Source organism: Pezoporus wallicus, unplaced genomic scaffold (assembly GCF_028554395.1).
Source record: "Pezoporus wallicus isolate ANWC-B61680 ecotype Strahan unplaced genomic scaffold, APGP_CSIRO_Pwel_v1 scaffold_7402, whole genome shotgun sequence".
Lineage (NCBI taxonomy): Eukaryota > Metazoa > Chordata > Aves > Psittaciformes > Psittacidae > Pezoporus > Pezoporus wallicus.
The window spans coordinates 2695878-2722848 of NW_026641037.1; the positions used below are offsets into that span (position 1 = coordinate 2695878).

A 26971-nucleotide genomic window follows, 5' to 3' on the forward strand; every position below is an offset into this window, starting at 1 on the left:
ACAGCAAGTTCAGAAGTTGCATCACAAGCCTCACACTGCTGCCTGACCAGCAGACTGGCCAACATACTCAGTTACCAGTGACCTCCCAGCTACATACCCTTCAAAAACATACTACTTGTAATTGAGACAGCCAGCCAGGATGAGGCAAAGAACTCTCCAAATGCAGCTATGTTGTTTCAGGCACCTTCAGCTATCAAAGATGATATATTAGATGCAACATATAATTCCCTGCTATCACTCAAAAGCAACTTCTAAGAGAAGCGGTAGGAAAAAAAAAAGCCCTAAAAATGAAGACACAGCTTTTCCAAATTGTGCACAATTAGCATTCCCTTACTCACTCTGATTACAGGTGCAGATACAGTCTGATTTCAGAATTGACAGAACTCTGCTAATCCTAGCTAGGTGGAACTGCCAGCTACTGTGTGAACTTTGGTTCACAGTGGTACTGTGAACTTTGAAACTCCAAGGAGGATTTTCCTACTAGACATTCCAGTCCTCTCTCAGAAGTACAGATTTCTTTCCAGAATTTCCCCATGCACTATGTTAGGATGAAGTTATTCACTCTATTTTTTAATTTATTCCAACACTGTGCCCTGCACACATTCAAGTGCTAAAGAGGACTGTCTCAGGAAATTTGAGAAAATTTGCACTATCAAATGCTGGGAATTCATCAGACTGATTTCTATTCCTCAAACTATGAGCGAATTTTGACTGCAGAGAGTGATCTTACTTCTCCTTTGTTTAAGTAGAACTTGCATAAACAGGATTAAGGCACATTTTTTCTAAATTTCACAGACCATTTGTCACTCTGATCAGAACTCAAGATCACAACAGCTTTCCTTATGTTCTGCTTCCACCAATTATCTACCATTTTGAAACGCAAGATCATGTGAATATTAAGCCACGTAGAGAACTGCACTGGATAAAATTATGCTGTTTTCTTCAACTGTTACATGAAGGTGACGACGGACAAAATGGTTGGACTCTATCTTAAACGTCTTTTCCAATCTAAATGATTCTATGACAACTAGACAACCTATAAATACCACTAAATTAACATATTCAGTAGAGAAAAATGAATGTGCCTATTACATGTATCTTGAAGATTTGAAGTTTTGGGCATACTCTTAAAATTCTGCTCTGGAGATTATTTTGTTACCTAATCGCATTCTTTCAAGTGTTGCTCCATGTCTTGCTTATGAATAAAGAAAACTAAATGCCATCAGTAGTCCATTTAGTTAACACCCCTCAGCCACAGACAACATCCCATGGTTATCATAGCAGGCAAATCCTTTGAAAAAAAGCACCACAGGGATTTGTGAGGATAAATACTTTATACAGAGCCAAGCTTCTAATGAGAGCTATACAATTATCTCAGTTGGTGGCCTGTTAGAAGCAGTCAGCTCAGAGAACCCTGCAGAACAGCAGTATCTGCCACACCGGTCTCCCACCTTGCACAGAGTACTTCTTCAGTAATCGTAGTAACTCTACATAAACAGTAAGCCTGTTCCCAAAGCACAGCACTGCTCCGCAGAAATTAGACCAATGGAACTAGCGCTACGTGACAAATGGCTTCTGTATCACAAATATCAAGCATTTGCTTTTTTTTTTTTTTTTTCAAGGATGGATGAACCAAGAGGTTGCTGCAAGAAACATGCTTCTGCAAAGTGGGCTGGGGTGACTGAAAAGAAAAGAAAATATAAGAGGTCAAATCAATTTCCTCAGGATCAGTTAAGTTGATTGTAAAGCTCTTGTCCTGACTAGGAACATGTATGTATGGATTTTATCTACTACTGGTCCAAACCAGAATTTCTCAAGTACATCAGCACAAAGTAATGAAAATAGTAGTTATTTAGCTGTTCAAAGCTGACCTCCAGTTTGCATTCTAAACCATTCATAAATGCTGAGGATTATCTTTTCCATTATCCATTGCTATTATTAAAAATACTATAAACATATTAACAGATTTCATCCAAAGGTGATTTAATGTAATTCATTATTCAGCTGGTTTTCAGCACAGATTTTGTGGCTGGATGATTCTCTCAATTTGGGATCATCTTTGCCTCAGCTTGTTCCCCAGTCTTCACAAAGACATCATGAAAAAAAAAGGGAACACACAAAGCTTTCTGGCTTTTTGCATAACAGTAAATACCATGTGCCTCTGCCTCAGTGTGAAAATAACTTGGGCTTCCCTTCTACTGCTTCCCTGCTAACTGAAGATAGAGGAAATCAGTTGTTACTCTTACATCTTGGGAGACCTTCCCATCACATTCAAATCTAGAAAATGTATCTGCATGTAAACACACATGATAATCTTCAGAGCCTGAGGGACTGTGTGTTTTTAAAAAGGTATCATCAATGGCCTTTCTTGTTTCTAGAACACTGAATGAATGCTTTGGTATCTATAGTATATATCTCACACGTGCTCAAGTAGAGGTCGTTATCTGTCACTCAGTGCTGTGACCTGTAAGATGACAATGAAGTTTCCTCATTCATCTTGTCACATTAGCTATCAGGCAAGATGCCTGCTCCTTCTTTGCTTAATCTTTTATAATTTCCTGTCCCTTTGTTTTGCTTTTCTATGCAACATTTTGCATAGAACTTAAATGAAATGATTTGACTGAAATTGAATTGTTTACACAGAATTCTGCTGCTCATGAACAAACTGGCAGTCACTTCCATAAATCAGTAAGTCTTGGAAACCACCAAGAGTAGTGACACTTTAGTTTTCTGCCAGAAGTCCTTTCTTCAGCACATTCGATCATTGAACTGATCTCCTTGACTTAACCAAGAATGATAGAACACCAAGTTAGATGATACATCACGGATTAGCTGGTCCAACCTTTCTTGGCAATGCATGATTTAGACTAGATGGCCCAGCACCCTGTCCAGCCAAATTTTAAGTTTCCAACACTGGGGGTACACCACATCCCTGAGGAGATTATTTCAATGGCTAACTGTTCTTCACGTGAAAAAAATTCCTCTTGTGTCCAACCAGAACCTCCCCAGGAATAACTTGCATCCAAAGCGAAAGCAGGTATTTTTGTTTGTTTGTTTGCGAGATATTAAATTTAGTGAGCAGCTATGGTAATTCCTTTTTAGTGAATACACAGTTTTGAAAGAGGAAACCAAACCACAGAACAACTATGTTTGGAAGGCACCCCTGCAGATCTGGACCACTGACCTGCTCAGACAGGTCAGCTACAGCAGGGTGCCCTGGCCACATCCAGTCAGGCTGTGAATATCTGTAAGGATGGAGACTCCACCTTTCCGGATTACTTGTGAAAGTGTTTATCAGCCTCATGGTGTTTTCTTCATGGTACTTTCTTATGTTCACATGGAACACAAGATGTTGGTAATTGCTTCTGCTCACTTTCCAGGAAGTTCTCTTTGGAAAATGAGGAGCCTTAGCATGCACAAAAGACAGGGAGTCCCTGTTTTTTGCCATATTATACTTATATATTCAGTACAGACAGCAACAATTATCTTGCCTATTCTTGTTTGCTAATTTAAGCAAAGCCCTTCACTGAAATGGAAGGTGCACTAGACCACTTGCTATTTATTAGCTACTAATTCATCTATTCCTCCTGCCTACCTTTTTGCCTATAACAAGACATCTCTTCAGGATGAAGCTGGAAAGAAAAGGGAGAGAAGAAATTGCTTGTAAATTTGGATGATAAGACTATGGCCAACCCATGTCTAAACGGAAAAAAAAAACAAAGCCCCAAAACCAAAACACCAACCTCCAAATCATGTCCTGAAAAGCCCTCAGTAACAACTATGGCTGTTACAGTAAACAAAAATGGAGTTTTTCTTTGGAGCAATTTTCACTAGAAAGGGATAGCTACATCATGCATTTGAGAACACCTATGAAACATGCTCATTTACAACTCAAGTACATGTCCTGATTTCCCACAGGAAATCTTTCATGCACATGCTACCTTTGCATGTTGACGGTCCTTGAAATCTCTAATTTTCAGCTGATAATACTATACTCCATATGCCATGTAGAGATATAAGCCTGACACAGCAAGATGGCTGGGGTTTAGGCTGCAATATATTTTTGTCATCTTTCATTTCAATTCCAATAATAAGCACAAACTAATTTGATGGAGATGATAGATATGATTCAAAAACGCGTTGTCTCATAACATACAGACACACACTCTCACTTCATCATGAGATGAAATGGAAAAGCGGAATTCAAAAGACTAGTCTGAAAACACAGAAAAGCAGGACTGACTGGGAAAAGCCATCAAAAGGACTGTTACAGGAAATGGCAAACTTGAGCACTCAATGGTCATGCTAGAGATGGGCTAAAGGTAGGCTGCCATGAGCATCACTATGCTACTGGTACCAAATCATCTCAAACCTGAACCATTCACTTCCATGTATTCCTTTCCATAGGTTAAATGCCTCAGAAAAGACATTGTACATTTACACTGTATGTATAAAAGTACTAGTGCAGTCACTGGTAACAGCAAATGGCTTAAAACTGCACGGTTAAACTGCACAGCTGATTAACAGGTAGAAATGGCAGCTGTTGGCATGCAGTAACTATTCCACAAACACTGAATAATGTATTGAATCCACAAATCTATTTTTTTTGCCTCATTTACATCACCCCTGCATATTGGTAAGCCTTAAAAAGCTAAAAACGTATCTTTTAAAAGTCAAATATGGCAGGATCTCTATTCCATTATGTTAGGACATCACTTAATTCAGTGTTATTAAAATTCAGATTCCTTCTTCCAGCTGAATGATTTCAGCAGAGATGTTTGTCTTCGTCAGTGAACTGAAACTGATCACAAACCAAGACACCAAAACTCAGAATTCTCTTCACAGAGGATTTTCCACCAGTTTAATAAGTATAGGAAATGCATCCGATTATGGCTAAAGCACGTAAATTTCAGTTCCTTAGCCAGTCTCAGTAATTGCTTCTTTAAAGAGATTCATGGACAGCACAGGTGATGAGTGTGCCCACAAGCCAACTGTCATTATTTCAGAGTGGCTGAGAGCTGTCTTCATGCTGACAATCAGCGGTTCTCCAAGCGGGCACCGTGCCTGCTTACATTAGTGAGTCTCTCCTATGGAAATAAAACAGACAGTGACTCTGCCTGACACTGGATTGGAATTACGTACTGGTGCACACAAAGTGTGGCACATGGAGATCAAGATGAACAGTCACAGGAATTGATGGTGAAGGATGGAAACATACTTCATTAATTTCCTACCTACTGAGAGACATTAGATTAGGCATAAGACACATGAAAACATTTATTCCTTGAAATAAAATGTTCTTAATTTTACAGTGGCTTGCTTCTATACACTGTAATTGGACCAGTGTGGCTGATCTATGTTTCAGCAAATATTCAGGTGCTCCTTCATTAGTTTCATCCACTGTCTGGTGGGGGGCTGGGGAGGTGGGTTGCCAGGAAAAACACCCACATTTCTTTAGACAGTAACATAAACCCACAATAAGTATTTGAAAAAAATCAAAACTGTTCAGTCAAGAATATTCTCATCTGATCTTAATAGTGACATTTATGCAGCATACATAATTAAAAGCATTTTCAGAATCAGCTTAATTAATCTCAGAAGTTCAATATTCAAAGTGCAGAGGAAATATGCGTTTACTACTCATTATATATCATGCAATTATATAATGAAGACATTCAATCATAATTATGTGCCACAGTAATAATTCCAGGTCAGAAAAAAAAATCCATATGTCTAGAACAAATATAAAAAAGCATACCTTAAACAGTTTGCCTCTAGGGCTAAAAGGATGATTTTACACAGGCTCTAAATGCTACCGAAACCCAAGGAGAAAGAACCTTGGAGCAAGGAGGATGAAGGGGGTGGAGAATCTTGCCTCAGGGAGAAAATAAAAACCCAGTATTCCCACTGACAAAATTCCCAGGTGGTCACAGAGAAGCACAGACAGAGGACAGTGACAGACTGAGCAGTGGGGTTGCTTGCAGCTGTTGAATTTCTTTTTTTTTCTCAGTAGGTAGCAGAACAAACAGCATTGCATTTGGGATCCCCACAAGAAGACTCTTGGGCCAAAAAAAGGCCTAGCACTTCCCCCTTATTCCCTCAAGAGATAAATGTACTAACAATTTAAACAGAAATAGAAATGGTATCTAAATCCTCTCCATAGATTTAAGTAGCACGTCTGCATTCTAACCTACCTTTAAAACTCAGGAGTGGGAAATCAGTCAAAGCAAACGGCACCTCATGTTACCTGTGTATCAGCGAGGAACAAGTTCATACACCAGTGGCAGCGTGGGGGTAAATCTCAACTGTGGGAGGGGAGCATAGCTTTCCAAATGACATTCTCTTGGTTCACACTCTTTAGAGCAAAAGCAGTCTTCAAACCTTTTCTCAATACTCTAGATAACACAATATCCTAGCATGCCTGCACCTCCTTACCTATACAGATTTTTTTTTTTCTTGACAGAGGACTGACATGGCTGATGAAAAAGTGACTCTTCTCCCAGAAGATACTGTCTTGTGACACTGAGGTCACTTGCTGTTTTGGTCCATCACCCAGAGTCATTCAGAAACATTATAAATGTTTAATTTCTAGTTTCCTATTTGGTTATAGCTGTGGTTTGCAGAAAGAACCAACATATCCTAATCCATGAATTCAGTATGACATGTAAATTGCCCTTTTTTAAAAAAAAAATTTATTATGTGTCAATATATGCCTAGTTAAACTGTGAGGATCTCTTAACATCATCAAAATAATCAAAATGAGATGCATTTTCAGTAGCCAGTTATGTGAAATAATTACATGACTTTACAAACAAACTCATCTGGGAACAGGTGTCTATCTCAGACTATTTTCATGTTGGCTAAGCAACTAAGTGCTGTAACAGAGACCAAGAACAAAATAAACTTGTGTACAGAAGTATGATCTTTCACCAAGTGTTGCCTCTACATGTTAAACTCAAAGCATTTCCTCAGGGCAGCAAAAGGCCATCCACAGCTTAGAGGGCCTTGTCCAGCACAGGCTTGACGAGCAGACAAATTTGGAAGCTGGATTAAAACAATGTGTATCCCTCCCTGTCATGCAAACACAGATTTCCACAACAATTCTAGGTTTGTTGCAGTCTTTAAGCATCCCAGTCTTTAAGGAATGTTTGCAAGCATGTGAAAAGCAAAGCTGCCAATCTAATGAGTAGGATAACAACTAAGTAGATTACTACAGTCTCCAGACTAAGGCTGGAGTGGTCTTGGCAGTCCTGGGGCAATAGTTGATCTTGATGGTCTTAAATGTCTTTTCCAACCTAGCTGATTCTGTAGCGCTATGAGTCTAAGTCTGAAAAAGTGAATGTATAAAACATGGCAAGCACACCAAACAATTCTTTTCCATACACCAAAACCCACCAGTACACAATTAAAGTAGGCTAATCCACAGCTCAGAAGAGAAACAATGAAGAACTTCAACTGAAGAAACTTCACAATGAAGAAACTTCCACTGAAGAAACTTCCACTACGCTGAAGTTTACAGGAAGCTCACCTGGCAGCTGACCTGCTTGCATCAGTCCAGGGCTGCTGCATTGGAGGGCAGCTTACAGACAGAACCTTCTCATACAGAATCCATACCATCTTGGGAGAGAACCACTTGGCATTCAGTGTGGTTTTTGGTAGCCTACATGAAAACAGCTCAAGAAGAGCAGCTGTGAAGCCAGAAAAATCAACAAAATCAAGGCAATCACAACTGCATGGCTACAAGGCAGAGTTCATCCAGAATTACAAGTTTCAAAGCATTTTCATGAAGTATGAAGATCAGTATATCAGATACAATAAGTCTATACAATTCCTATACAAGACATCATCAATAAAACCTCAGAAATCTTACTTGCAAGTGAAGACATTTACACCAATAACAGGTAACAAGAGTGAACACCATGAAAACATTCACAACTGCTCATTGGTTAATTTATCCTGCACCTTGTAATGTATGACCGCTCCAGACCAGAAATTGCAAAATATTTAAGGACCCCATCTCAAAACCAGGCCATTTTAACTGAAATACCTGACATCCCAACTCATACAAAGCAGCACATCAGTTACCTTTGATATGCTGTGCAGCATCTCACAGAAAGATTCTCAGAGAAAGAATCTGGATTATTTCAAGATTACAGCAGTTTTAATACACCACCATGAAAGGTATCTATGTATAAAGTTTAGATTATTTTGATTTCTAATGCCTTCTGAGCATGTAATATTGATGGAAACCATCACTAGCTTTATGCAGTGTCGAAACATTCCATCAACCAAATGTTCCACCAACACCAAGGGAGTCTCATCTCTTCTATTGTAATGGAAGAAAACCCACACATTTAGATATATAGGAATTTTCCTTTAAAACAACAATTCACATGCATGACAATTACAAATGACTGAAATTTGTGAACTAATCATAAAATGGATAAACATACTTTAAAGCAGCAAGAATAACACATCAAAAAATTCATATGTTAACTAATTTTGGCAACCACATGTTAGCTATTTATTCCAGCAGCTACAGTGGACTAATGTACTGCAGCATATTTAGTGAATAAAAAGATTTAAAAGAGACTAAAACATGCAACAGCTTTTTATATATTAGCTGTATGCTGAAAGGTGAGAAAGAGCTGCTGACCAGTTTATTAGGCCAGACATCACTCAGAGCAGTAAACAGAGAGCTAAGATACTATTGTGTTCTGTAATTATGCACATAAGAAAAATTTGAATGCAGGTTACTAATAAAAAACAAACTCCTGCAGTTATCCACACATTATCCAATTATTTATCTGTTTCTCTTCTTCTAACATATGACACCAAGTAGCATGCAACTGCAGAGAAATTAATAGTCAGCCTTTCATGTTGTGCTGATCTGGTTGATCCCTGAATTAGAATGAACAGAAGCCACTTACCAGGCTAGATAATTAAAACTGTCAAATTTTAAACTCTCATATTTAAGCCGAATGCTCTCCACAGCCTCTCCAAAATTCTGATGCAAAATTGTGATGGTAAATTAAATCTTTCAAGCCTACCAGTGGGCTTCAAGAGCCAGGGAATCTATCCAGGACTCTGCAGGAGCTTACTCTTCCTCTACCAAGGAGCTAGGTGTTGGCATAGGAAGTAAAAACTGTTATAAAACCAAGAAAAATGCAAGAGAAACAGGGTGGAAAATAAGACTGTATACAATTCCAGTATATAAATCTACAACCAGGCATCTGAAATACCAGGTGAAACAATTGCTTCATCTTAAATCAAAGTTCAGAATACATAGTTAAGGACACCAAAAAAAAAAAAAAATGCATCTAAAAACCAGCACTGACAGCTCCTGAAAAAGGGAACAAGCAGGTCATGGACAACACTGAAAGTTCGCTGGAAGATCATAAATGGGAACACTTTCACGTATGAGGTACAGCCAGCCTGCAATATTTCTAACTATATGGTCATAAAATGGTTAGGGTTGGAAAGGACCTTAAGATCATCTGGTTTCAACCCCCCTGCCATGGCAGAGATGCTTCACCTTTGACCACATTGCCCAAGTCTCTGTCCAACCTGGCCTTGAACACTGCCAGCGATAGAGCATTCACCACTTCTTTGGGCAACCTGTTTCATTGCCTCACCACCCTCACAGTAAAGAACTTCTTCCTTATATCTAACCTGAACTTCCCATGTTTATGTTTTAATTCATTACCCCTTGTCCTGTCGCTACAGTCCACTGAGCTGAAGATTTTTCAAATGTAAAAAGTAAGATCAGTTATGTAGTTAAATAATAAACTAACCAAAATTATAACGGCTTACACAAGCAAAGTTTGGAACGGTCAGTAAACAACGTATTTTACGGCAACCCAGACTCTAACTTTTCAGCTATACAACTTCTGTATCAGCAAGATTTATCTACTACCAATCTACTACCAGCCAACTTGATTTTTCTTACCTCTTCTGGTGAAGCACTTGTCAATGTTCGAAGCCCCTGTCTTGCAAACCAGTCCAAATACTCGTCGAAATGGACTACAGACACACTGGAATAGCAGCTCCCTTATTCTCTAGCAGTATTACCCCAAATACCCAATCCCTTTTTCCTCATTGTTATGCAGTACCAGCCCACCCTTATAATTAAAGTGTTATTCACTCAGAAAAGGAGAAGAACATGCCATTTCATAAGAAGCCAGCAGAAAACCAAGCAGAATTCATACTTCCTTGAAAAGCCATAAGTGCAATAGTGACTTTTTCTGTAAAGAAGCCATTAAGTAATAACCATCAGATTTTATGAATTCATGCAGACATAAAATCTCCCTGGTTTCTAGCCATTATAGCAGCCTTTGAGGTGTTTTGTTGTGGTGTTTGGTTTTTGGGTTTTTTTTCTTTGTTTTTTTTTGGTGTGGTTTTGGGATTTTTTTTTGGGGGGGGGGGGGTTTACACAGTGCCTTGCCATTCAAGCCCCATGTACTGTAAAGGGCTGAAAGTGGGGGTGGGGAGGTAATGCTTAGTTCCCTGTAGCTAAACAGCATCTTAAAAGTACCCCTAAATTTCATATGATACTAACTGTTGTCATAAGCACAGCATGCACAAGACACATTAGATAAATTAATTAAGCTTGGCCTTGGGATTCTTAACTATCTAAGCACAGCATTTGGAAAAGCAGTTACCCATAAGCTCTCTCTAAACCATTTATATATCCTTTTAGAGCCCATAGCTATGCTAACCTGAAGGCTCCTTTAGCCCAAGATTACTATACCACCTCCATACAAAAATAGACTTCTGCTGAGGAAATAAAGGACTATCAGTGCTTTCTTTGCAGTAAAAACTACCAGTGTCCACAGGCAGTCTCCAGGGTGGTAAATATGCTATTTCAGTATTGTACTGCATGTACTGTACCAAAACCAAGCTCAGTACTCCCACAGAGATTTCTGTCTAATACATCGATGTCTAAAATATTTCTCTAGTCACTAAGAGCTTTCTTCTTTCTTACTGGGAAATTTCAGGAGGCAGCAAACCATTACTGGTTAAATACAGGTTTTGCACTTGCTGTAGGTATATATGAACATTCTTATCCACAAAAATGCACACGTATCTACGCAGATTATCTGGAAGCTGTAAGATCCCACCTGCTTTGCAAGGAACTTCCATTATGCAGTGTCAATGGACTCAACTGTATATGAGGGAGACCCAGCACCTTCCCTTCTGCAGAATTTACTGACTCTTGAAGAAGTCCTGTACCTCTAAGCTATTCTGTCCTTTCAGGGCACTGAGATGATTGAGGAAAAGGAGGGAACCAGAACCTTTCACCTGGCTACACCCATTCTGGAGAGCAGAGAGTGCTGCGGAGCCAGGATCTCCCCACGCTGCAGAGCCTGGCTAAAGACACATCGTAACCACCTTGCACCTGCTACTCCGCTAACGACAGTCATTGTTTTCTGGCCTTGCTCTCTCTTACACGCTCAGTTTTGCTACCTACATCACTATTTCAGTCCAGGGCTAGTTGTGGACAGCTTGCTGGATGTCTTTACTCCCACACATAGTCATTCTCATAGTTTCATTCTGTAGCAGTTTTACTGGAACCTCCCAATGCACTGCACTTTCCTCAGTGCACAGGCAACAGTGCAGCTGTATGCAGGCCTTTGGGACTTCACTGGGAACATTTTTCTGTTGGGTGAGGTATTCATATTAGCAGCACTGCCCTGTCCTTAACGGTTATTTACGGTAAGTGTGAAAGGAGATACAAGCATTCAAAAGCATGAGCACAAGACATGTATGTGCCATTAAAAAGGTGATTAACTGCTGCACACATTATTCTACTTGAACATACATTACAATACATATTCTTCCTCCATAAGCACATTATTTCTTGAGTCAAAACAGAAATAGGTTATCCTTCCAAGACTTCCTTACTGTCACTAAATCTGCTTGTACATCTTGGAGTGGGAGTAGAATGGGGGAGGAACATGATGCAGTGCCATTTGAGGAGAGAGCTACACTGATGTGCAGCAGAGGGAGAAGACGGGAAAGAAGCCAACCACAAAACCTCATGTGAATGCCAAAGCAAGCCTGCATCAAACACTTCCCCCACCCCCCCCCCGCCCTCCACTCTCAAGAATTCACTATAGTTACTAAAATTTTAGGCTCCCCAAGTCTGCATCTACCCAAGAAAGTACTGGGAATGAACATCAAAATGCCAGTGACGGTAAGGATAGAAGCCCAGTCCTAATGTAACTCAAGTGGATCTCTGGAGGGAACCCAAAGTTAAATGGCTGCTGCACCACACCAAGGTCCTCAAGCAGCATCTACAGGATGCTGCCCGCATCCAAGCAAATACTGCTGAGAAGAGTATCAGCTGTTGTGGTTGGCTGCGTTTGGGCTTGGTTTTGTTTGGTCAGTTGTTTATTTTGGGGGGAGGGTGTTTTGGCCTTTTTTTTTTTTTAGTAATAAAAAAGTACCACTGGTGCTTGGCTTGGAAAAATTCTTCTTAAGGAAGTTTTTATAATATAAGATGGTCTTTGTATCAGAAATTATCTGAAAAGGGGGGATTTTCATCATGCACCCATCACTGTGTCTTACTAAGCTGTCTGCAAATACACTTTCATTATCAAAGCAGACATGTATCTTCTCAAACAAGTACCATTTGTATGTTTGCTGCACCAGTTTCTTGCTTCACCTAACACCTGAACATGCCCAACCATGTATTTTACTCAAGAGCCCAAACACTGCAGCATCGGCAAACCTTCCAGTCCTGTAGTATTTAACCGTAAATTTATCCCCACAGCAGGGAGGTAAATTCTGCCTTCTAGAGCTGTTGCTGTGACTACCTCTGCTGCTACCATTGCCAAGGCTGGGTCACTGCAGCAACAGTCATCAAAACAATAGTCATCAACCATACTACAAGGCAGGGAGTAAAAAAAAAAAAAAATAATAAAATGATGTGTTTTACTGAGATCTGGTTCAGCAAACTTTTTTTTTTTTTGGTTCAGCATTGAATTCTCAGTGCTGAAAAGGCAAACTTACTAGTTTATTTCAGTAAATTTCCTTCAAAAAAGGCAAAAGACCTGCAACACTTTCCTATCTATGCAGTATCCGAGACTCAGATTGCTGAAGACATAGGCAAAGCTAAAATGGAAAATAAAAACAGAAAATACTTTGCAGTTGTTATACAAAGATTGACTGAGCACAGAAAGCTATGCTCTTATTTCCTAAAGTATTCTGAAAAATTCCTAAAACATCTCCCATCCAATTGAAGAGAATCTGGAATTAACAGTTGACATGTGCATGATGTAAAGAGAAAGAATCTTTCATTTGTTAAATCACTAATAAGCACATTTAATATCAAACCAAATGCCTTTCCACTGAAAGGCACAGCATTTGTTTACATCTGGCAGACACTATGGAATTCACACTATGCAACAGGTGCTTAATCTGGAATACATTAGATGAAGGGACCCCACCAGAGATAAATCTCAAAATTAAATGGCTTCCTCTTTTGTAAACCCTATTGTCTCTCACTAATGTCTCTCTTTTTCCTCCTTCTTCTTAACAGTTCCAGAATGCTGGGAGACGTGAACATATCAAGTCTTTGACAGAAAAATGTAACACTTCTAAATCTGGACAGGTCTGTTTCTGGGAACAGAAAAAGACACTTAAATGCTCCTTCCCCTTTGCAATACGGGCATAAGAATGTGTAGTGGCTAAGAATGTATAGTGGTTAAGAATGAACAAAGATGCTTCTCTTCCACTGACTAACAGGCTACTAGGGCAGAATACTGGTGAGGTGCATCATACTCCTCCAGTGTGCTTGACTCGTAGGGGCTATAAACAATTACAGGCCTTGCTATTATTGCCTACTTGGAAGTCTAGGAAGCAGTAATATAAGCTCTACTAGAAAAGAAATCTTAAGTAAACTCAGAATCATCTTACGTCAGGAAAATCCTCAACTATGCTGATTACATGGAAGATGGCATTGGAACCTCAAACATAATGCTTATTAACTTGAAGAAAGAGATGGCGTACCCATCTGAAATTCTACATCAGAGCCTTTCACTCTAATCCCATTGGACTGAGATGTAAACCAATTGGACTGGATATATCACCTAAAAGGTCTCTCTTTCCTGAATTACAGGAGTTAAAAGCGTTATCATGAGTGTGTCAATAGGCCAAGTTCTCCTCATCAGCCAAAGAAACAATCTTTCTTTGTAATGCTGCCCTGAATCCCCTTTCCCTCCTAGACAGAGGCTTAGCTGTGTTCCAGGTCAGATCTGATCCTGCACATCTGTGTGACCCTGCATCAGACTTTGGTGAAAACAGCTAAATTGTAAAAACCCATTTAAAAATCACCAGATTTTCCTTTGCCATACACAAAGCTGTACAAACAGTGGAAAATTTCAGAACCAAAGAATTACTGTCTTTATCATCACGATCTTCCAGCAAACATAAGCCAGATTCTGGTTTTACAAGAAAATCTCAAGCTCTGTACAGAATCATGTGAAATGTGATGATAATCTTGTCCTTCTCTGCCATGAGCCATCCTCATTTTTCTCCTGGTTTTAATTCAAGTATTTTCCCAGAAACATAAAAAAAAAAAAGAAAATTTTTAATAGACAACTTATTACATCTGCTTCATATCCCATCTTCACACATTTTCTACCATAACTCTTCTCCATTGAGACACAAGAGACATAAAGCACCTATAAAGATTCCACTCAGAAAGCTTTGCCAGTCATGCACTCTAAAGTCCCATCAAGAATCCAGCTCCTCACCAGAGACAAAGGTCTCCTGTCAGCTGGTTCATTTGCATCCTAGCTGACAAGGTTGTTCGCTTGGAGCTTTTGTTACATACTACAGCATCCTTACAGATTAACATAGAGATCACTGGCACCTTTCTGAACAAGGGCTGTGTTCTTGCTTGCAGCTATCTCTGAGGTTGTACTTGGAGGCACTTCAACAAAAGCTGTGACTGTTCAAATTATTTTCTACCAGCTACTGTGTATGGTTTTAAAACTTTTCTCTACTAGTTTTAATTGATAATCAAAGATGTATCAAGTCAAGATACTGGTTTTGTCTCTTAAATAAAAAACAAAAATTGGCATATTTAATGGCATGGACAATGCCAGCACCAGTCCTACTTTCACTTGTGAATTCAGCCTATGCAGATGAAATATAAAAGCTGCTCTAAGTCTATGGAATATTATAATTAACAATAATTTCTTTCCCCATTTTACAATAGTTAGGACCTTTTCCTAAGCCAGTGCCTCACTAAAATTTAACTTCAGCAATTGCTCTTCCTATTACAGAAAGACTCTCTGTTAATGCTCTGAATTCGGGGTGTATTTGAACATCTAAACATGGCTGTGAATACCATGATGTGACAACAGAGCTAAACTTTGCTGTATTTTGTAGCTTCGTTTTCAGATTTTTCAGCATGTCAATCCCAAGCATTTAAGAGTCGCATCTTGTAAAGGGACGGTTTAAAATAACCAATCTGAAGTAATTTTATATTATGGGCCCATAAATAAATATTCTATCTAGAAGCCAAAAAGTTTTATTACTACATGCTGAGCTCCAAAATTAAAGTACCTGCTGATGCAGTTACACAACTTCAGGATTTCCTTGCTTCCAGCCATTTGTGATTACAGAGAGAAGAGCCTGGGTCTAAGGCCTGGCTTTATTTACTTCAAGAAAAACAATTAATTACCATGTTACTGGTCATGCAAGTCTTCTTTTCCTCTTCCTTCCCATTCTTCCTCTTGTACTTTATACACTGCTGGTCTTCCATTCCCCAAAATACAGCAGCAGAACAGAGAATAGTTCTCTATCCAGGTAATTGGTAGCTGCTGCTTTCAAGATTTTCCTGGAGTTTTTGTCATTCAATTCCTTCTTATTTATAAACTGGAAGTATTTTCTTCTATGACTACAATGACATGATGTTCTTTGTAATTTTTAGTGTTTGAGACAATAAAAAGAATATTTGCATTTCAGTAATGCTAGTTCCATGAATTTCTAGTGGGAATGGATCACTTTCTAAGTTTAGTAACAAAATTCATAGATTTTGTTTGCAAAATTTGTTTGCAAAATCCATTTAAGTTTCCTAGTCACCATCAGAGTGATGGATGGACTTGCATTTGGAACCTTCTTTTAGGGGATTCCTCATGTTCCTCCTATTCCAATCAGATAATCCAGAACATCTCTGAGCAACCTGCTTTTAGCTGACTGAAACTAATGCTTTTAATACAGCACAATTTATTATATTTTCAGCAAATACCTGCTCATCTTCAACTACCCTGAACCACAGTACAAACAACACTAATAATCACTTCCACTCTCAGGGTTACATTAGTACAGAACCTTTTGTATGGTGTAATTTGGTTTGGGTTGTTTTTTTTTAAGATGCTGCTACTAGGTCATTATTAAAACTGCAGCCCAAATATTAATGAGCAGTAGAAGGACCCTCATGGTTACACTTAGCACAGAACCTTTTAGATGGTGTAATTTGGGGATTTCTTGAGACACTGCTACTAGGTCAGTACCAAGCCTTCAGCCCAGCCAAAACAAGTAGTGCTTACAGCTGCCCTGTTACCTTGTACCATCAGGCTTTACCTCCAAAGGGTTAATAATTTCTATTTTTCCTGGCATAGCAAAAGCTTACTTACAGGTTATTTTGAATTCTGTTGCAGAAAGATACAGAACACGAAGTACACTTGTCTTTAAGTTGAGACAGTTAACCACTGCAGTTCAACTCTGATGCTGCTCCCAGCCACCTGAGTGTTACCATGACATAATTTCTATGGGAAGAAATAAAATCTAGTAATCAAAACTTAAAAAAAAACCAACCAAACAAAATCAGAGCAGTTAGTCTGAACAGTACAAATTGTAATAACAACTCTTACAATGACAGAACTGAATCTGTCCCAGACAGCATGTTAAGTCTATACAGTCCTATGAGATTTTCCATTAGGGAAAACAAACAAAGAAAAATAAGCTTCATTAGAGTCTAATGGCATGCCAGAGGCTTGCATTCTTGTGACTCTTCAAAATCCGTAAATTCAACCTTGCTTTTCTGAAAGCGTATGCTTGCTGTCAAAGCAAACCCTTTAGTTCCTAAATAATCTTCCTATACTGCCAGTAGCACGCTTTTCCAAGCATACCCTTACCTTAACTCCTGGACCTGCATCCTCATCAATGCTATGGAAACAGAAGTCTGAAAGCAGACTCGGCTCATGTAGTAAACACAATAAGCACAATTATTAGACAAAAGAGATCAAACCTGAAATGGATCAGGTACTGTTAGCATCTATGTAACAGACTATATTGCAGAGAGACGCTTCAACACCTACCCCACTGAAATTGTGTTTCTCCTGGGGTTTTATTTGATCACCAGGGTTACTTACTGTAAGAGTGTGATGAAGCAGCAGAAAAACTGCTGGTAGGGAGAAGAGGTTGTTAGCTTGGGTGGGGGTGGATGGTAGTGGTCCCCCTCCCTCCTGGTTTAAAACCAATAGGCTCTGCACAGCTTGTTCAGACAACAACTTTTCTCAAGAAGCATTCATGAATTCTACAATCCCTAGAGATCGCAGATTGGGCCCTGCAGAAATGTGTTTATACCCAAAATTTCCATGTTCATTAGTCATTAAAAAATTAATGTCACAGACTGAGAATACAATAAGAGAAAATTATTGTATTTTGGAGAGGACATAACATGCAAATCTGCAGAATTGTTAATTTAAATTAGAAATAGCTACCTCATTAATCAAATGGCAATCTGTCGAGCTTCTGTTCATCTCCTACACATCTAAACTGCAAGAAATTAAAATTGATCAGCCAGTATCCATAGTAAGATTTCTGCATCCAAACCAAAGGGCTTACATTGGTTTAAGATTGTGTAGGTAGGAAACACTAAATCAAGGACTAGAGAGTGTATTTCAGCCTTAACAACTGATTAACTAAAAGCATGTGTTAGCTTCCTCATTGAAAATTTTCCCCACAGCATACCTTCTATTCTGGTTCTCCTAATGAGAGCAACAATACCAGCTGCAGGCTGGTTCAGCAAACAGCATGCAAGTCAAGTCTGGTTCTGTGTCACAGCAGTGCAATCTGTTATTGTGTCTTTGCATCATAACCATAAACAATAAGACTATAAAAGCATAGGGCAAATTAAAATTATTCCTTTGCTCTTCCACTTACTGCCTTTAAAGAGAATGGTATGGGATGTCACAAAAGTCAGTCAGTTATTAATTCTTGGATTATCCAGTTTCTAGTCCTTATTCATCAAGATTCCATCTTCTGTCTTACTAAACCAAAAAGTCTGAATTCAGATGCTTTTGTAGAAAACACGGATAAACTTGGAACGAATTACCCTTACAGAAAGTGTGCCTTTTGAAGAGATGGAATACCGGAAGCACTTCCTGAGCAGGCCAATACAGTTCAAGTATGATGTCAGGGTCATTATTCCAAATTTTTACCAAAACATCCTGGATCAACACTGACACAGAAAATTAAAACCTGTATCAGGAAGGCCTGACAGAGGTCACAGCCTCTTGGCTTTTGTGTTAACATCTATAACTAAGAATTACCTACCACTGTTATCTGGAAAACTATATTCTGTCCCATGCAAATCTTAAGATGTTTTAATTGTATCAATTAGTACCATTGAAATGGCTGTCACATGATGTCAAACATTTATGAGCTTGGTTTTGGCTGCACCCTCAAAGCACTCCAAACAAAATTCAGCATTAGTTTCATTTTAGTTTCCTAAAAGCTCACTCCAGCCTTTGTGACTATTTCTTCACTGTGCAGCCAAGCAACTTCTAGATTCACAGGTAACAACATTCCACATAATTAACTGCAAGCATGTTAAAATTAAACAAGTTAGTCATAAAATGCATACATAAATTCACTGCAGAAATGAGGAATCCCAATCTCAATCAGCACATATAGGTGGCACAGATACACAATTCCGTTTCACCAGCTACAGTAGTTGTATGTGTAATGCCGTGGCCACTGGAAAAAAGATTTCCCATCTAATAGATTACACTTTTAAAAAATACCTTTTAGAAAAGCCAAAGGAAATTTTACTTGTTTCTAGAATCATGTGGCACAAAGAACATTTGCCTGTTAGAGTTGTACTGTCCTTGCTCCAAAGATAACATAGGGGCACTGCTATCCTACCACTGACAAAATACAGGATCTCAAGCAGCATAAAGGAACTGCTCCTCTTGCTTGTCCTTAATTAGTCTTTTAAAATAATTTTACTTTTATGAGGGTAAGAAAAATTAGCATTACAGCAGAAGGACTGCCTTCCAGTACACATTTCTCAGTCTTCCCTCTGAAGTCAACACCAGTCTTCACACAACCCTAAACCCATCCTGAATTACAGCCATTTCCATCCTCAGCATAAACTTTCCACTCAGGATCCATTTGGTGGCACAGCTATTCAGACATAATTGAAAAAATATTCCATACAGATATTGCAGCTATTCAAGGTCAAATTCTCAGGTTAGACTAATCATAATAATTCCCCCAAAATTAGAAAGGGAAGGGACAGCTCTTTCATTCTCATAAAGAGAATGAAATTCTTCTCATAAAGAGAATAAAATTCTTCATTCTCATAAGAGTTTGTCTGGAAAGTCTGAGCACAGCAGTTAGACTGCACCTCCTTCAGCCCCTCCAGAATCCACTTTTGCATATTCACACTGTTATCAATTACTGCTATAGCCTCTAGAAAAAAATTTTACTTTCTTATAATGCACAGTCTCAGGCTCAACAAGAGATGCATAATTAATCCTTGTGATATCAAGGTATTTTAAGAAAAAGCTATATCCTCCTTGTGCTTATCCTTTAATATAACAGTTTTAATTAAGCTTCAAATGTGAATGTAGTGTATTTTAAAACAGAAAATACACATAATTAAATGTAAGACCCAAAGTGAAACTCTGTGTTCTCCAAAATCCTTCAACTGATCTTAACAGAGCTGCAATTGCACTTGTAAGACAAGTGCTCTTCAGTTTGCACATCCTTGGACAGGTGTGGATTCATTCTACAAGGTTTTGACCACTAGTCAGTAAAAAGCAAACCTATTTTCTGTAGATCTGACTTCACTGTGGACCACAGCAATATCTCTCAGTAGAAAATTTTCATCCCTCTATAAATCACAAAAGGCAGCTTTTGCTCACTTGACCGCCATGCTCCAGCTGGTTCCTCCCCTGACTGAAAGGAAGCTCAGAGCTACTGTCCTCAATCCCAGCTTAAGACTCTCCCTAGAATTCCAAGGATGGGGTGGGAGGCAAGATGGCTTTAAAACAGGGGATGTCTTCCCACAGACACCCTGGTTGTAACTCCAGAAGCCTACAACTCAAACACATTTAATTCTTCCACTCCTGAAGAAAGTAACTCTGCAGGGTTACTGCAACAGACTTGGCTTTAAGGATCAAGACTCTTTCAGTTAGATGACTAACACCAGTGTTAGAGTTAAACTACATATGGGGCATATACAAGCACAGAGAGAGAAATTTCTGCATATCTTGTGATCTGAAGAGTCAAGGACAGGCAGGACTTTACAAAACTCCAAATGTCTCTTAGGAAAGGAAAGGTCCAGGAAAACTGCCATGTTCACATTTTTCTTCCTCAGCTACCAACCTCCCATTAAATCTGTCCTTTACTAAAAATACAACATAAGAAATCTCAGGAGAATGAAGAACAATACTGAAAAGAGGTCCTATATTCAGCCTGATAATCAGTTGCTTTTTTTTAAAATGTGTTAGAAATGCTGCCAGCACAAGTATGTCGATATTGAGGATCTGAGAATTAAAAATAGCAATATAAAACTGGTATGCTTTTTCTCCCCTTTTCTTTATGCTTAATTTCTCTTTTCCAAATGTACTTTGCACATTGTTAGGTAGGTATAATATGTGTGGGATGTATTGTTGAAGTTACCATGGTTTCTCATTTTTAATGAGCTTCGACACTTTATAATCTAACCAAATACATTCGTAATTACTACATCTCTTTTTTTTCTCCCTTTCCCCCTCCCTCTAAAACACTCCAAAAATTACTGGTGGTAAAAGTAAAACTAGTGATTTGAAAGACAATAAAACATCAAAGTAAAAGCCCACCCTCGAAGAGTCGGCAAACAAAAGCTTAGGAAAGTAACAGGAGAAAATTACCACTAGACTTGGGGATCTGTTCAATGTCCCTATATCTGCTCTTAACATCTAAAGCTGGTGTGAGATTTTCTTCTGTTGGGTGCAAAATTCCCCAAAACACACAGAAAGCCAAGTCCCTTTTGCCATCAGGAGTGATGGTGAATCACTGAACACTGGCTACACCACCTCTGATGCTGTTTGCCAAGTCTGCTCTATGCATAAGGAGAGTCTTGAGCTGCTCAGACTGCCCATGAGCAGCCATCTCCTGGGAAATCCCCAATTACAGTGTTTACAGCGTTGATCTAGCAAAGCAAAGGAGCCTGACTTAGAAACAAGAGTCTGAATAGGACATTTACAGGCCAAGCCACTTTTAACTAATACACTGAATCGAAGTAAACAAATCTGAAGAGGAAGAAACACAGGGGTGAAAAAAAAACCCTCAAAGTGTTTTGCTTTTATACTATTGGAGCAAGTACACAGAGATAAATAAGCTTAAATTTAAAAAACAAAACAAAACAAACCCCCTGAAAACCGAACCAACTCTGATTGTCAAATATACAATTAAGAAGAAAAGTGCTCGATGCTTACGCAACCACAAAACCACTTTTTGCAAGAGTTACTTGTCAGCTGAACCCATTTACTATCACGTAATTTTGGCTGACTCCTGATACTGATGAAATCAGCCAAGGTGTAGAAGTAGTCTAGGGCTGGGATCTGTAAATAGCTCTTTGTCCCAAACACATGAGCAAAGGTGTATTTGCATTTACTGCCACTGTTAACCTTACATCAAGAAGTGTGGAGTAAAATAAATCCTTTCCTTCAATTTTTAGGTAGATCAAATACTCCTATCATATTTTTATATAAGAGAAAGTAATTTTAGCCTTCAAGAAACTAGCAGATTGGAACCGCAGTGTTTATATAACCTACAGTTAGCCAAGCAGCTGTGGCTGAGAGTTCTCAAAAGCAGTCACTGCAAGGACAGAAGATGAAACATCTGAGGGCTCCAGGTGGAAATGTTAGCACATGCTGTTCTAGGACCTTTCAAGGCACTTACGCACCTAACCATCTCACTTTATAGATATCTAGACACAGAAAGACCAGTAAAGCACAGACAAGGTGACTCAGCATTTCACATGAAATCTGTGCCAGAGTGGGACACTAGATCAGCTTGCAAATTCTTGAGATTTAATTATCACTCCTGGCACTTCATCCAGAGACCACTCCTCTCTGTAAGAAAAAAAACCAAACATCAGCACTATCCCTGGGTAAGATGGATGATTTCAACTCTGCTGCAATTCAAGAGATTAAAGAAGCCCTAGCATATAAGTGAAATTTGGCAGAAATTTGTAAGGGAAAGGAAAAAAGTTACTTCTGCAGTATGAATCAACATGAACTTAAACATTGTGAAATAAACTTCTGATGCCAACTTCCTGTATAAAGTATCTGAAGATGCACACTTACCAGCAGTACTTTCTTTCCGATAAACTCTTACAGAATGAAAGAAAATTGCAACCTAAAAATTTCCATCCCACATCCTACAGTGAATCAGAAATTGCTGATTTCTCTTGGAAAGGTCATCAGCATATTACTTGACAGTTTCCAGAAGAGCAGTTCATTTGAGCAGTGCTTTGCTGGAACATGGTGTCACATAACCATACTGCCATCTGTCCACTAAAATCACTTTGATTCCATGCAGGAAGAGGCATTCCTAGGCTTATGTACAGGACAGAACAGCAGACTGACTCTGATCTACATGAGAGACTACCTGGCACCTGGCACCTGGCACGGCCAGAAAAATTAGTGCCATTTAGTAAAAATGAACAGTTCTCACTAAGTCCCTTTCAGCACTTGCTTATATCTTTAACAAACCTTAATCACCCTGTAATATTCTTCCTGCTATGTGGCTTTCCAATCCATAATTTTATAAAAAGGCTATAAAAAAAAAAAAAACAACACAAAAAAGGACAATCAAACTCCACTGTGTCTGCTTCTTGCAAAGCAGGCTATCAAAATGCTGAGTACTACAAAACCACTGAGTATTCCAGGCTTTAAGGATACGCAGTATGACAATCAATATTAATGTACATTCACTACATAGGTTCAACCAAATAACAATACTATCTTCAAGAAGTATCAAGAGACTGGAAGGATTCTACAGAACTTCTGTTTCCTTGATTTTCTGGCTTTAACCTCTTCTTATCTCTTGGTCTTGACAAAATTAATTATTTTCATTTGGAGTCACAGTTAAAGCATTTCAAATGATTAAATAAAGCAATGTCATCATGTGCCTGTATGTCTAGGAACTGCCTTTCAGTGACCAAAGAAACCCCAAACTTGGATGAGCCATTCAGCATGAGAAATTACCACACCTTTGGCAAAGAGATCTATATTTGTATTATCTAATGTATGGTACAGGCTAGGAGACACATTCACTTTGTTGTTCACCTAAAACAAATGAGCAATTCCTTTCTACAAAAGGAACAACCCCCCCCAAAAAAAAACACCAAAACAAAACAGAAAGTCAAGGTCACGCACACCCTGCTTTGAAGAGAGAACTGTTCTTTCCCTGAGGACGCTTGTCTCCAGTATTTTCAAAATATTATTTAGGAATCTGCCTCCATTAATTTATTTTCATGGCCTCCATAAAGACTATCTCAAGTGATGAAGTGTGAAACCCCAAAATAATTAGGGGAAAAGTCTACACTAATTTGAGGCATCTGATTTGAAATTACTAGAACCTTGTTTCATTAGACTACAAAGCACCATAATTTGAAAATCAAAAGAATCACACTGGTCCCCCTCCCCGGCAATTTCCTTCCCTTTCACACAAACATTTGGCATATTTTCCACCTGTAGGTATCAAGTATTCCACAGCAGGCATCTATTAAAATGACCGTTAATGGATGATCGTAGCAACTTATTCCAGGTGAGTTTCTTGGAGACACAGAGCAAACCTACGGCAAAGCAGAACTCTGTCAACTATCTGAAGAGCGCCAAGTGCCAGAAGGCTCCATCCTGATTTCTACCAGGAATATGGCATGTGGAGAGCCCTTGGCGAGCTTCAGTGGTAGTGTAAGATTCAGCCTGCTCACGTATTTTCAGTGATGTCTACCGGAGTACCAGTGTCCAAGAAACTCACAGTTGTTCCACTAGTGTGTAGTACTGGCTACACACAGGTACTCATTCCTGCTCACTGAATCTTACTTTAGCAATCGCTGCACAGTACCATGCAGCCATAGCTGAACTCACAAGGCTTTGACAAATCCTGCATCTTCATCAAATTTGGATTTTTTCTATAGAGAAACAGCACAGCACATCCTTGTCTACAGTAATTCCCTAGACTAATAGAAAGTTCCTTCTCCAAAGCACTAAAATGTGTCAACAGAACTACTGTTGTGTTTCTTTTCATGTGGTGAACTGAATTAATTTCCTTCCTAGTCTCATGCTTATTAATGTCTGATAATACTAGTACTAGACATCAAAGTGGCTATCACATGAGAGAAAGTTGTGGTGAAATGCCCTATTATCTAGTTATTGAAGTCAGGGTTGTAAAATACAGCACTTCAGCCTAACCTGAGGTAGGACATTCAAGTTTATGCAAGACTAGGAAGGAAACTGAAACCACTGCTTCCACTTCAAAGCAGAAAACAATCTTTTCTAAATGTCAAAATTTTATGTTTACAGTATTGTCAAATTCAAGCAATGTAAAAATCACAAGTCAAGCAAAACAAAAGAACCCAAAACACACAAAAAGAAAAATCAAATTGATTTGTCTTATTCAGCATCACAAGTTTTTAAAATAATCACTGCGTTCTTTGGGTAGTGGCACATCAAAGAGTTGATGAATAAACAGGCATTTGGACTAAAACAGAAGATAACTTTCCACATCACATTCACACAGACTTCCCCCCTTCCTCCTTCAGATGCATTAACAACATCCAGATTTGGGTTACGCTATTAATGCTGCTCTTTAGACAGGGAGTTTGGAAGACTTTTCTACTGCTTCTAAAACCAGAAAGCTCTCACATGTTCACATCATGACAGAAGATGGCCTTTAAGAAAGCCAGACAATACTGCCAGACTTGCAAGACAGTCAGCATAGTTGACAACACTGTTTAGTCTAAATGCTGGACTAAAATTATCTTGGGGGGGGAATAATAATAAAACCTAGCTTACCTGTTTCTCATTTCTATTAAAATAAGCTACTGGCTTTATGTTTAAAGTCAATCCTCCAAAAACACTTTTGAGAAAACATGCTGCAATGCAATGCTGTGAACCAAACATGACTGAAACTGTTACTTCATTAAAGGCCTTTTTTGTATGACATTTGCAGAACTAGTTCTCTAATTATACTGCTACCCATATGAGAAGCTTTTTCAGGAACAGTTCATTCTCCCTTGCAAGGAGACAAAATTTAATTAGAGAGGAACCTTTAAATAATGGTTACATAAAAAATAAAAATACTTCTGTAAATCCCTTTTAGTTTAGGTTTGTAATTCTTAAAGGTCACACTCTTAAAAACTCTGTAACTTAAAAAGAGATCATGACTTAATTATATAATGCTTCAAATTTGTATTAATGGACATGGTTCATTCTCCTTTGTTACAAATTCTGAGATATGAAAATAATTAAAGATTGAAGATTGCCAGATGATTTTTTTTTTTGTTTGTTTTAATTCAGCCGGTAAGGTTTCCTTTTAAAAGGGTAGCCCACATATATATCAGTCTTGAACACAGCAACACATCAGTGCATCTGTTGTAGTCATTTTTGCCATAGACATGTATGCTTCATCTGTTCTGCACATCAGAAGCACAGTGATGGGGGGAAGAAAAAGAAAAGCCAAAAGTTTGCATAAACCACCTTATTTACAATAATGAGGTTGCAAAATAAAGCCCTTAAAATGTAAAGTCAGTCAATAAACAGAAAGATGTTTAAGTATATACACTCTAATTCTGTGATACTTCTTGCTTTTCTTACCCTCTACTGACACCTTCAACCACACAGATCTCAATTCTGTAAGAGATGAAAAACAGTAACAGGATTTTAGTCATGGAAGCACACGGGTTTTGTACCTCAGCTTGTATCAGCTGCATAATTCAGACTTTAGGTACCCTAGAATTGTTTAGAAAGCAGTATCAGGGAACCCATTTTAGGACCAGGAAACACAGAACAGTATTTCACATCTATTTTTAGATGGAAAAAGAATGGTCTGATTCAGGATCCAATACTACACTAGAGAGCAAAATGAATCTTCATTGTTACCAGGGAGCTGCACCTATGGCTCTTAGCACGTCCACTCTCTCCCCTTTTACACCTCTTTACTCCAGAAGAAATCTGTTCCCTCCTGTCCTCAGCATTCTGCAGAACTGCTGTTTTGTTGGGGTATGCCGAAGAGATCAGCTGATAACACTGATGGCAAAAGTGTTAAATTCTCTCACACTGTGAGAGATTTCAAACTGCAGTTAAGACCAACTTCAACTCAAAGAATGAATTGGAAATGTTTGGAACTGAGGAAAGGGCACATACAATGGGGATTACAAGCTAGTTTTCATTTATTTTCTTTGAGCACTGTTAACTTTACAGTATATGGTGATCAAATCAAAGACATGAGTGCTGTGCCATTCCCACACATTTTACATATGAATTTGTAGTGGAAATTAATTTTATAAGAAAAAAAAAAGCATAGAGAGAAAAAATAAAACTTAATTAATACTTTTAAGTCATCTGTTTCATCCCCTAATTCATTAAATTCTCCCTTTCACACTTTTTTTTCCCCAGTGAAGTTTGTGACTTTTGCCCAGTTTAGGACAAATCTTCAATTAAAGTTTTCTTTA

The 26971-nt window shown here is 38.6% G+C and overlaps 1 long non-coding RNA gene across 1 annotated transcript in view; it reads right to left on the bottom strand.

Annotated features, from left to right (window-relative positions):
• Nucleotides 1-26487, bottom strand: part of LOC130605981 (uncharacterized) — an 89991-nt gene extending 63504 nt beyond the window's left edge. Inside the window, exon 1 of the long non-coding RNA XR_008973846.1 lies at nucleotides 26400-26487. This is a non-coding gene — a long non-coding RNA (uncharacterized LOC130605981). The remainder of the gene's footprint in view (nucleotides 1-26399) is intronic.
• Between the last annotated feature and the right edge of the window lie 484 nt (nucleotides 26488-26971).